We start from the raw sequence: 11919 nt of genomic DNA, 5'->3' as shown, positions 1-11919 counted from the left end.
CCCGCACAACTTCCCGCTGGGATTTAACGCCGGGAGCCGCCGCAGCCTCCGCCAGCCCAGGTAAGGCAAGGCGCTGCCCCGGCCGGGCCGTCCCCCCTCCGGGCAAGGGCTGGGGCTGGCCCCTCTCCACCCCCGCTGCCGGGCTCCTCCGCTCCCGCGGGGGCTGGGGCAGCCAGGCTCCCCCCGCCTCCACCCGCAGTGCCCCAGAGGTGCCGCCCCCTCCCCTCCACACGCGGATTGCAGGGTGGGCACAGCCCCACGTCTAGCCCCCTTGGGCCCCCACTTGCAGGGGACTGGAGACGCAGCCCGCAAGGTCCCCCTAGGGCGCGTCCCTCCCGCTCCTCCTGTGGGTGTCCCCAGCGCTGCTCGTCCCTGGGGAAGAGCCTGTGCTGTGGAGGCTCCCCTGCTCCTGGAGGCTGGCTGTGTGTAGGGGCTGAGCCCCCTGCTGCCGGAGGCTTTCGCTTTACACCAGCCTGGGTGCGATGGGTAAGGGAGGGCTGCCACGTGCCTCGGAAGCGTATGGCCGCAGTTAGCCAGGGACTGGCCATCGCTTGCTCCTTCTGTAGTATCGCCTTCTCTCAGCCTCCGAGCCAAGCAGGGCAGGTGGCTAAACTGAGGGGAAATCACATTGGGCAAAGGGGGGTTGAAGCCAAAATCCTGCCCCCTTCTGTATCTGTCTGTAGTGGGGAAGCCCGTCAGGCAGATCCACGCCTGGCAACAGGCTCCTGGAGTTTCAGAGACTGGCTGGCTCCTGCTGGACGAGATGGGTGTGAGGATGGCGGGGCGTTGGCTGGGAAGCAAAGAGTGAATGGGGCAAGGAGAAGTAGGTGACTGGGGGATCACAGTAGTAAGGCTGCTCTCTAACTCTTCACATTTAGTGCCCATACTGTCTGGGCGAGTAGGAGGTTGCAGCAGGCAGAGGGTTTGCGGCTGTTCCAAGGCTGCGTTGGGCTGGGCTGCGAATAATTCCCCTGCACGTACATAGAGCAAAGACACTTCTGACAACTCATTAATCATAATTGTGCGGCAGGCTGCCTGTTCAAGGCCCCTAAGTATTGCCTGTCACTTCACAGAGGGCTGTAGGAAGTGCTGGATTTCTCAGGTCCCCTACGACATACCTCTTGCGAGGACTAACTAAAAATCCTTCTTGCTGTGGTTTACATGTACAGACTTTTGGCCAGACCCACCTGAAGTTGTATCTCCACTTTCCCAGATAGCTGTCATAGATGATTGATGCTGGTGCACTAGTCTCATTGTTGATTTAGTCACACTTCATCACGGATCCTAACAAGAGCCGCACACATGTAGTCGTCATGGCAATGGGGTATGATGTCATGGGCCATATTTGCGATATAATTGGGTTACCAAGGGCAAGAACAGAGGCTGTGTCTGATGTCAGATTTCTGTATGGCAAAACAGAGTGAAAACAGGTATTTGGCCTATCTTTCTGCTCTCGTTTAGGTGTCATTGTAGGGGAGTCAGACACTAGGATCATTTGCTTAATTACCACAATCCCATTAGATCTCTTCATCTTCCACAGCTTCCTTTCCTATGGGAAATGAATTCTCAGCAGCTGCGCGCGAGAGAGAGGGGGGACCGTTTCCCAAATGAAGAAAGGACCCAATTGATCTAAATGAATTATACCGTATATCATAGAGGGTGGGCTTCATACAGTGAGACCTGGGAGAGATGCAGCGGCTGAGGTTAATACAGTATTTAAACTGCAAGCTCTTTGGATGCAGATTGCTTGTTCTGTGTTTTTACAGTATCTAGCACAGTGGCCCTGGGCTACAGTTGTGGCTTCTAGGTGCTAGTGCAACATAAATTATAACAATGTGGAGCTGCTTCAACCTTTATTCTCAGAAGGAATTTCCTGAAATTAGGCTGGTGGCCCTTATTGTTGAACACAGTGTATTCTGTACAAGTGTATCCCCTCAGGGCTATGAACTAACCCAGAGTATTTGTTTGGCCCAGCTTAATGCAAACACTGCTTCTTAAGTGTACGGTTCTCTGTCAGTGCTGTGATATTCACTGACTACTTCTGTTATTTTCAAGGCTTCTAATAGTCAAATTCTAGGCTGTTACTAGAAGCCTTTGAAAATTAGGGGAAGAAGTCAGTTTTAGGGCTGCTCTCTCATTTTTCAAGGCTTTTAATAGCAGCCCTGTAATAGCTGCTTCCTCGTCACCATTTCTAACACTGCTTATTACGCAGTTACCCAGAGTACAATTACATTACAAAGTAGAGCTGTTGAAAGATGATATGTGTTTAAGTGGTTTATGCAGTTAATTGAAGGATGTTATGATGTAAGCAACAGGCACAGATTTTGGAGTGGCATTGTGTTATGCAGTTTAGTGAATTATGGATTTATCTGGTATGTATCTGTGTGAAGTAGACTGTGGAAGAGCTAAGTATTTATTATTCCGAGGTGTCTGAAACAGGGATTGCTTCATAAGAAACTTCTGTCCATTTTCTACTGCAAAAATAGAGGAGGGTCATTACCTCTGGGAATAGGCAGGGAACTTGATACACAACAAATTCTTGGGTGGTGAGGTGCCACTTGGGTGCTGAGGTGCCACTTCAGTGGCTAATTCCAAGATTTACGTTCTCAGAACCTTGCTCAGCTCCTAGAGTTGCATAAAACCCTTAAGCGCCTAAGCTTTTTTTTTGCCAGTAAAGTTCCAGAGATGCTGACGGTTATGTCTTCCTTGGCACAATGCAGTGTTATATAGAAATATGACATGCCCATATTTCAGCTCAGCTAATTAGCTCAGATAGACTACCATGCTAGCTTGGGTATCTCTGTGTTGCATGGTTCTGGGTAGATGCATCCAGTGAGAGAATGAGAATGACTAGTATAGTGATTCGGGCAGTCTCTTGAGAACGGGTTCTCGGATTTCAGTATTTACACCAAGTAACACAAAGTGGAACTCCTCTCCTACCATTACCTCCCTAATGGCTGACTTAAATAGTTCTCTGCTCAGCCTAGTGGCTGGGGTGGATCCCACTCTTAATAAAAGTTTCCAGGTGGTGGGTTCTATTACGTGGCAAAATGTCTACCAATTAGTTTTTGTGACACCTAAATCTTTCTGTGGATCTTAACCAGGGAGACTCCCATTTGTAACATAATGGAAGATTTTCAGGGGAGGGGCATTGGTAGGGGGAGAAGTAGCTTTCCCAGATATTAAGCTGCTGCTTAGTGACTAAGATCTGTCTTCAAGGCTCTGTGTTTCCTTGTGCAGAGTGGCATCACCACCATAATGGCCCCATGGCACCGGCCAAGGCAACGAGCATGGAATTGGAATGTTTTCCCACTACGGCAGCAGGATCTACACAGTTTAGGGAAGTAGGAGATGGAGTTGTTTCTGCCTCACTAGAAAATCTGTGTTCCTGATAGTAGAAGTATAAGCCAAAAATAGTCCAGTTCAAATTCCAGATCCTAGGGTGGGTACATGAAAGCCTCTTGCCAGCTGCTGTAATATGCCAGGAGGATATCGAGAGACCTTTGTCTTGCCTGGACTCAACTACCATTATGCACTGCTGCTGTCATCAGTTGCCAGTTTCAGCTTCACACGGATTCTGGGAACTTGCTCACTGCATCCATCTTCCTATCTTCTGCTGGCTTTCTGAAGTAATTTCCTGCAAGGAACCACCCTTTCTTCTCTTCCCATCTTCTCTGGGATCTTCCCTTTGCTGTATTATCCTCAACATGCATCATTAACATTCCCTGCAGCATTATGTAGTCGTGCATTCTTTTTATAAGTACAGAGCACATCGGTTTTTATTAATCTGTGTGGTTCTTCTAACTCTCTTTGATAAAACATGCGTGGTGTGTAGGACTTCCTACTTCCCAACTCAGCTCCCCTTGAAATACTTCTTTCCCACGCCAACCCTTTAACACTTCTATAAAATTCACTGCAAGCTGCAATTTTCTTGTCAGATCTTCTCTAGTCCTTCCATCACTTCTGATTGCTGACCCAAGATATGTAAATCCATCAAATACATTTTAACTCTTCTCCTGTTAGCATAACACTTCTATCTCTGGGGAACTTTTTTTCCTTGCTATAATAATCATTTTGCTCTTATCTTTTTTGGTTTTCAACACAAATTTGATTCTACTCAAATTCTGTGCGCTGAGTATTGCACTTCTTTTGTACTTCCATCCCTGATCAGTGTCTGTAAATCATAGAGCCCTTGTTTCTTTCTCTACCTTCACCTTTGCTCATCAAAGAACAGGTTCCATAACTGCCTCATTCAACCTTTGCATTACACAAAATCACTCTGTCTTCCCAGAGCACCCATGCATTGCTCTTGAACATGAAAGTTGCATGAAAGAATCACTTTAATTAAAATATGGCACCACATCTTCTGACTTGGACAGACCAGCCTGGACATGTCATGCTGATGGCTCAAATTCTGTGCTGCTTCTCCATCCTGCTCTAGGCCCGTTTCAAAGTCCATTTCCTTATCTTCCAAGCCCTCCGTGTGTTACTGCCTGGTCACATTACGAACAGCCTCTTCCTTCATACCACCGCATTCACTGGAAACTCCTGTGACTAGCAGGTCCACTGTAGTTTATAAGCCCATAGTGATTTTTCTAGTAAGTTCAGGGGCAGTTTATTCCCAGCAGATCACTGTAGTGCCACGGATCAGGTGCATTTAGTGTCTTAAAGTGAACCTCTATTCACTAGAAGATGGGGCAAAGACCAACTCTGGGAAATTTGGACTTAATGAGGGGAAGTCAGGGTGCAGGTGACGTTTGGGAATATTTAGGCCACCCTGAATGAATGCAGCTGCTATTGGGCCCTTCTTTCCACCTCTCAGAGACTGGGGCTGAAGGACCAAGTCACTTTGTCCTGTTTCTCTCCATATTGTGAGGTGTGTTTCAATCAGTGGTCTCTCTGAAGCACTCTAGAGCAGTGGTTCTCAACTGGGGCTCATGCTACAACTGTTTGCCCTCCACCTCCACTACCCATGCTCCTCCCAGAAGGAGAGGTATGGGGACACTTTCACACTTTCCTCAGTCTCCTTTCTAGGAGATGCCACGTGGGGGTCACACTGGGAAGGGCTGCAGTACAGGCCAGCACTCCTGTCTGTTTTAGGCTTATCAGGGAACCCTGGTGAGGCAGGGGGACTGCATACGTGCCATAGCCCTTCCCAGTCTGGCTGTGCACAAGGCATGAAGGGTACTTTTATTTGGCAGCAGTGGCAGCACCCTGGCAGAAAATCACTGAGGTGAGCTGAGGCAGCACAACTGTCTCAACCACGGTGCTGCCAAATTCAAAAGAGCTGGGGAGGGGTGCCTTGAAACTAAAAAGGTTGAGACTCACTGCCATGAAGTGCTGTAGACAAGGATATGCAGTTGGGGGGGTCTTTCCATTACCTTCTAAGGGGCACTATTTCCAAGCCATAGCTTTGCTCAGTTTGTCTGGGTATCAGTCATGCTCAGAAAATCTGCCCTGTTTGGACATTGCTGAATGATCTCTATGGTACGGAGCACAAGGTTTCACTTCAGCTTCCAGTTTTATGCAGCAGCTAGTTGCTAAGTTTCAGCAAAGCCTCTTGAGGCCCATCCCCCTTTATGACATCACAATGCACTTTCGGGTTGTCAGTGACAAAACCTGCTGCTGTGGTAACTTGCAGGAGGGTAAACCTAAGCATCTCATCAACAGATGCACTGAAATCTGCTAAAAAAAAATAACAAAAATAAATCTCACTACTGGAATCTCAGAGGCTGGAGAAAATCAGGGGAGTAAAATAAATCTGGATCCTGTGATTTTTTTGTTGTTGTTTGTTTTCCTTTTCTGGATTGCCCACAGTTTTGCTGCCTGCTACAGTAGCATGGCTTGACTAAAAATGGGTTTCTCTCTCTTATCTACTGCAAGGACATGGCTGTCGCAATAGAAACAGATGTTCTGCTGCCTGTTTAACCCAGTTTTACTGAGAACTGCCTCCAGTCACAGAATAGCAGCAGCAGGCATGGGGACTCCAATCCTGCCCCATTCACCTCAACAAAGAGTCAAGTGCAAAGCCATTTGGGACTATTTTAAATGTTACTATTTTTAAAGCTCCTATTGACTCAAATGGAGCCAGGCATTCACCCAGAAAATTTATTTCGCTTCTAAAAAATACTGAAGAAATGTAAATGCAAAACTCTATGCTAATATGACCAGGGAAGTTGCATAGCTACAATCTCAGGAAAACAAGAAACACAACTATTTATCAAGCAGCACTGGCTTGTCTTGCAGTACTGGGGAGATGTTTCAGTCCAGCTCTGCTCTACACCTTCTGTGTGACCTTGGGTATTTACACCCTACTCCTCAAAAGAAATCAATAGGTTAAGTGCCTAAATATCTTTGAGGATTTCTATATTAGTTTTTTTTACAAGAAGGGAACAAAAAAGGAAGTTCTTTTGTATCCTTCTAGGAGTGCTGTGAGGCTGAATGAAACTCTGCTTGGCAGATGCCATATTTCTAGATGCTATATTAGGACCTAGAGATGGAGATGTCATATATTCTTCTTTTCTCTTCTAGATAAGAGTGTAAGTACGTTGTTAATGATTGTGTGCCACATGCAACATGGATATCACACAGGCTGTGGAATGTAGTTGAGTTCCTGGTTCTCTCTTGCTTTTTGTTAAATGTCTTCTAACAGTGCCAGAAGGCCCTGGAGATCAGATGGTGAGCAGGCACGTAACAAGAGAGCTCTATTCTGTAGAGAGTAAAGAGGGAAAAAAGAGATGCAGAAAGACTCGCCCAAGTTCACACAGCAGATTGGGCCAGAGTTGCATTAGACCTGAAGGGCATCTCTACACTGTTTTCATGCTACACTCAGTAGCACCATGAAGCACATCTTGCCCACACACTTGTTCCATGTGGGTCAACGAGGCGATATAGCCAGCCTAGAGCAGCCCTCAGTGTGTATCTGCAATCTGGCTCTTTCTCAGGCATGCTTATTGTTGTGCAGTCAGGAAGGATATTTTTGTTTTATTTCTGGTATCTGGCAGACAGAGAATAAGAAAGGGTAGATCGGATGAGCTCTGTCACAGGTGGCTTGGCATGGAGGTGATGTAGACAAGCTCTAAGTCTCCTGGCTCCTAAAGCAGTGTCCTACTTACTGGATCATAGTGTTTGAAGATCTTAGTGGACTGAGATAAGAGGTGTAAATAGAAACAGTGGGATAAGACTAAGAACCAGTTGGTTGCAATTAAACCCCAGGAGAAGGCAGCAAGGTCTTTTAAAGCAGTGATATACCTTTCAAAGGCTATAGCCCTGCTGGACTAAATATGATTGATCCTAGAAGGTTAGCCTGACCAGAAGTTTGATGGTAGACCACCAAGGAATCTCAGGTGCTGTAGGAACAAGCTGCAAAGTCACAGTTGAACATGTGGTGAATATTAGACCACGGATGCTGAATGAATGCTAAGTTGTCATTTGACTCCATCGAGAAAGTTGAGCTGATGGGCAAGAAATAGGGAGAGGAACCCAACTTACAAGTGAATTAGTGGAAACCCTACTAATCTGAGATCCTTCTAGGCAGGATGGGGCAATTCCTCTGACATACAATGTTGCATCACTTCCCACAATAATAGAGGCTAGGTGAAGAGGCTAGGTGAACAGCCTGTTGATTTGATTTCACTCAGGTCTAATTTACATAATTGTACAAGGATCTCCTTTATAGATGATGAATATCCTTAGCCAGTGTCTCTCCTCTTGCATACCAATGCAATCCCATAAATTTTTGGGGGGTTACTTCCACTTCATGTGGATGGAAAAGAGAGCATGGTCAAGCCCTGAAGTTCATTTTAATGAGCCTCTTGGAGCAGCAGGAGATCCAAACTGTGATATAATAGATCACTGTCTTTCACAGAGATCATCATGGCAGGCTTAGGTGGACTGCACAGTCTAAAAACATGTTCCACATTTAATTTAAATTATCCCAGGTAGAGTTCTGTCAGTGTATATTCATCCAGATCCTGATCTGTGCTAATTTTGCAGTTCCTGCTGCCAAAAAGAAACAAGTTCAATAAACACAAACACTGTCTCCAAGTTCCATAATATACATTCAAATTAAAAACTGTGATGCAAACCAGTCACAAAGATGTTCCACATGATAAATTGGTTGAAGGTATGGCATGTTACAATTTATCAGGTGATTTGCACGTTAATTGTGCACTAAATGTAACATCTGCCAGTTGTCCTCAGGGCAGAAAAGGTCCAGCGTGTGGCAGACTCCATTTCCTGGTAGCCCCTGACTGCATCACTGCAGCTGGTTTCCATGGAGACGCCAGGAGCAGTGAAGCCATGACAACTTGAGGCCAGGGTTTCCATGGAGACCAGCCCCAGCAGCACTGGCAGGGCAGGGAGCTGCTCTGGGGCTGGGATTTTGCAGTGGTGATAGAGTGGTCCAGAACTGAGGCAGAGCTGTGATCCACTGCCTGCACACCTTTGCTCCAGGCCACGCTGTCACCACTGCAAGATCCTGACCCTGGCCCCAAAGTGGCTCCTCACCCAGCTGTGCACCTTGCGAGTGCTGCTGGGGCTGGTCTCCATAGAAACCCTGGGACCACGCTGTGGTGGTCTCGCTGTTCCTGGAGTGCCCATGGAAACTGGCTGCAGTGACATGGACAGAGGCTACTGGGAAATAAAGTCCGGCCACTGGCTGGATCTTCTATTTTCCCCACCCCTGTCTTAGGGTGTATGGGAGGGAGGTTTTTCTTCTAACATTTCCTTGTGTTTTGAACCCAGATCCTAGCTATAAACACCGGCATAAACTGTTGTTCTCCGTGGCTACTTGCATGTGTTTCCTGGAGCCCTTGTGTTCTCCCTCCATCCTTGTTGATCACAGAATACTTGACCAGCTGACATTTTGTCCCTTCTTACAGAGGCATCCCACAATGTAGCGCAAGTATGCAGGAGAAAACTCAACAGTTTCTTACAGCTGCCCTTGGAAACAATCATTTGAGTGATTTTTTTTTTTTTTTCTTTTTCTTTTTTTCCTCTGTTGAATCTGTTTTTATTTCCCTGGGCTTCGTTTTGACTCTCCTCATATACAGCAATGGGAGGAGAATCCAACGTTGATCTCCTTTTTTTAGTTTAGAGGCTTTGGTAGCTCAGAAGGGCCTGGGCTTCTAAGAGCTTTTGTTCCCTGTATATTAGGCAAGTTGACATTATGCTTGGTAACAACGGAGTGGAGAAAGCCAGTTGAGTCAGTCACCCGTGTTTGTTTCCTCTGTCTTCTCAATTTGCTGTTGTTTCTTTGATAGCTGACTTTGTATGTCAAATGTTAATATCTCTAAAACTGATGGCCATTTAATAGCTATAAAGGAGAAATATTTGTGTGTGTGTCTTATTTCTGCTGCTGAAAAACATTTAAATGAAAGCAGGAGGGCTTCCAGTTTTAAGGGTCTGAGGCAAGTCTACATGTATTCCTCCTTATTTTCCTTGCTATGTTCACCTTACTAGGGAAACAATCTCCTCCACCCCGACCTTATGGAGCATAATCTTCCCTTGCATAAAAGCAGTGTTTTGGTTGTTGATTGGAGTATGACTGCTCTGCAGTTTTTGGATAAAAATGAATCCAGAATGTTTGAAAGAGAAGCTTTAAGTTGGAGCCCTCACAGTACAGACCACAACATGATGAAGAGAATGCTTTTGGTACAGGATTCTCTTTCAGTCATCATGAAAAGTTTAATTTCTTGGTGTGAAAGAAATTGAAGTGAATACTATTTCTCCATTCGCCACTACCCAGGCTCATAGAATCTCCCTCCCAAGGGAGTTTTCAGCCTTTCCTTTTTCCCATGCATGTTCCTGCATTTCTGCTATTGCATCCACCTCCTTTGGGTGGTTGTGGGGTTGAGAAGTCACAAGAGTTGTTCCACAAGGAGCCACATGCCAATATCTGCTTTTGAACCCCACAAACATCTGCACATACCAAATTATGCCTCCCTTCCTCAAGGGGTTTATGAACTCTGCTTTGTCTCTTTGCTGTTAATACAACCAATCTTACAAACTCTGCAGACAACACCAAGGAGATTGCAAACTCTCTGGGGTTAATAGGGAGCTTAGCATAGCCTCCCTTGTATCACAGAAAGATCTCAGAAGGTCCCATTTTCATGTTAAATAACTCTGAGAAGCCCTACCAAAACTTAATAAAAATGCCCATAAGCTTTCATTTTAGGTATAATAAATATAAAATAAAAGATTACCCCCCCAACATCAAGCAGCTCTATCTTCTTGCATACAACATTCCCTAGAATAAGATAAGCATCTTGTTTTTAAAAGGCAGAATGAACAAAAAAAGATGTTTCTTTGTAGTAAATAACTGAGTAGCAGCAGCTAGGAAGCCAAGACAGACTCTGGCTTTTGCCCAGCAAAACTGCAGAACTGCGTTTACCATATTTTCTTGCATATAATGCACACTCTGGTTTCCAACAGCTGGTTTGTGCATGTTGTATCTGAGAATATATGGTAGTTTTAAGACTTTACAAGAAAGCAAGCAGACTTCTCTGTCAAAAAAACCCCACCTTTGTTATATTTCTGAAGCGCCTTGTGTGATTAATCTCAAGCTTTCCAAAAATAAATTTAAAAACAAATCTTCTCTGGCTATAGACCTAGACAAAAGATGAAAAGGCAGCCAAAAGCTTTGCAGAGAAAGTTAGAAAAAGCGTGGAGGCAGGTCAGTATTGGACTGATAATTGGAAGCAAGTGACTGAAATTCCAGTGAAAGTACTTTTCACATGACAAAATTCAAAATGCTGTATGTAGCATACACACACAACAAAGCTAGACAGTAATTCCCAGCTACCAGCTTATCTAATGAAATTATCCCCTCTTTCCAGCAGCAGAATAACTATGACCAAATCACTATTTCTTTCAAATCATTCAATGAATATCTTTTAGCATTGTTTTATTTTATGGGTATATTGCTGATAGTGCAAGGTTGAACTGCTCTGCTTGCTTGTGATTGGCCAGATAAGTCAGAGAGAACTCTTCTTTGCTGTGATTGGATGAGTGTACAGCAGTGGTTCTCAACCTTTTTAGAGTTGAGGCACCCCTCATTTGACTTGAGGCACTCCCCTTCCCCCCACCATAACTTTGAATTGAGCAAAACTAATTTTAAAAACTTTTCAAAAACTAATTTATTTATTACAGTGCTTACCTCCTTGCAGAGAGGCTAGGCAGTTGGAGTAGGGGACTGGCCAGTGAGGGATGAACCTGAGCCTGCCCTTATCTCCTGACACTGGTTTCTCTCTTCACACCTCTCATGGCACCCCAAGGGGCCCCAGCATCCTAGTTGGGAATCATGGTGTACAGCAACTCCAGCCATAGGCTGTACATTTATTAACTGCCTGCCCCTATCCTCCTTGTATGTGCATGTCCTTGAAATATGATGATTAATCCAAAACCTGGAGTCTTTCCTCAGCCCTTTCTCAGGCAAGACTCCTGTTGACAGCAGGAAGACCTGGCCTGAGGAAAACTTGAGTACATCCTTTCGAAGCTGACTCTGTGTGACTGCAGCTTGCAGTGACTGGGATATTCACAGACAGCATTAGGCTGAAATGTTTGAAATGTTGGGTTTTGGTTTTATTTTCGGTGATATTTAAGATACCCTTCAATGCCTTTCTCCAGTTCCCCCCTATAGACATGCTTTGTCCATTTTTCTGGACCAAGGTCTCTCCAGAGCCCACTAGGCAAAGAACTCAGAAGGGGTCACTTCATAGTTGCATGAAAAAGTCCGGTGTGCCTGCAGTATGCCTCTGTCCCATGTCTAGCATCCACTGCTCAACAGGGCAACGCTGCCAGTGACTCTCAGGCCAAGACTTAACCAAGAATAGGATGGGTTTCAACACAGACAAGTGCAAGGTGATGCACCTCGGGAGGAACAACCGGCACCATACCTACAGGTTAGGGAACTCCCCT

General features: G+C 45.4%; 1 protein-coding gene across 1 annotated transcript in view; it reads left to right on the top strand.

Annotated features, from left to right (window-relative positions):
* The window catches only part of LOC109307076 (transmembrane protein 121), a 139004-nt gene continuing 127085 nt past the window's right edge, over positions 1–11919 (top strand). Inside the window, exon 1 of the mRNA XM_019530731.1 lies at positions 1–60. The gene's annotated coding sequence lies outside the window, so the exon portion shown is untranslated. The remainder of the gene's footprint in view (positions 61–11919) is intronic.

The sequence above is a fragment of the Crocodylus porosus genome, unplaced genomic scaffold, assembly GCF_001723895.1.
Source record: "Crocodylus porosus isolate Cpor-Errol unplaced genomic scaffold, CroPor_comp1, whole genome shotgun sequence".
Classification (NCBI taxonomy): Eukaryota; Metazoa; Chordata; order Crocodylia; family Crocodylidae; genus Crocodylus; species Crocodylus porosus.
The sequence above is the reverse complement of the archived record's forward strand: the minus strand, read 5'-3'. Positions and strand labels throughout refer to the sequence as shown.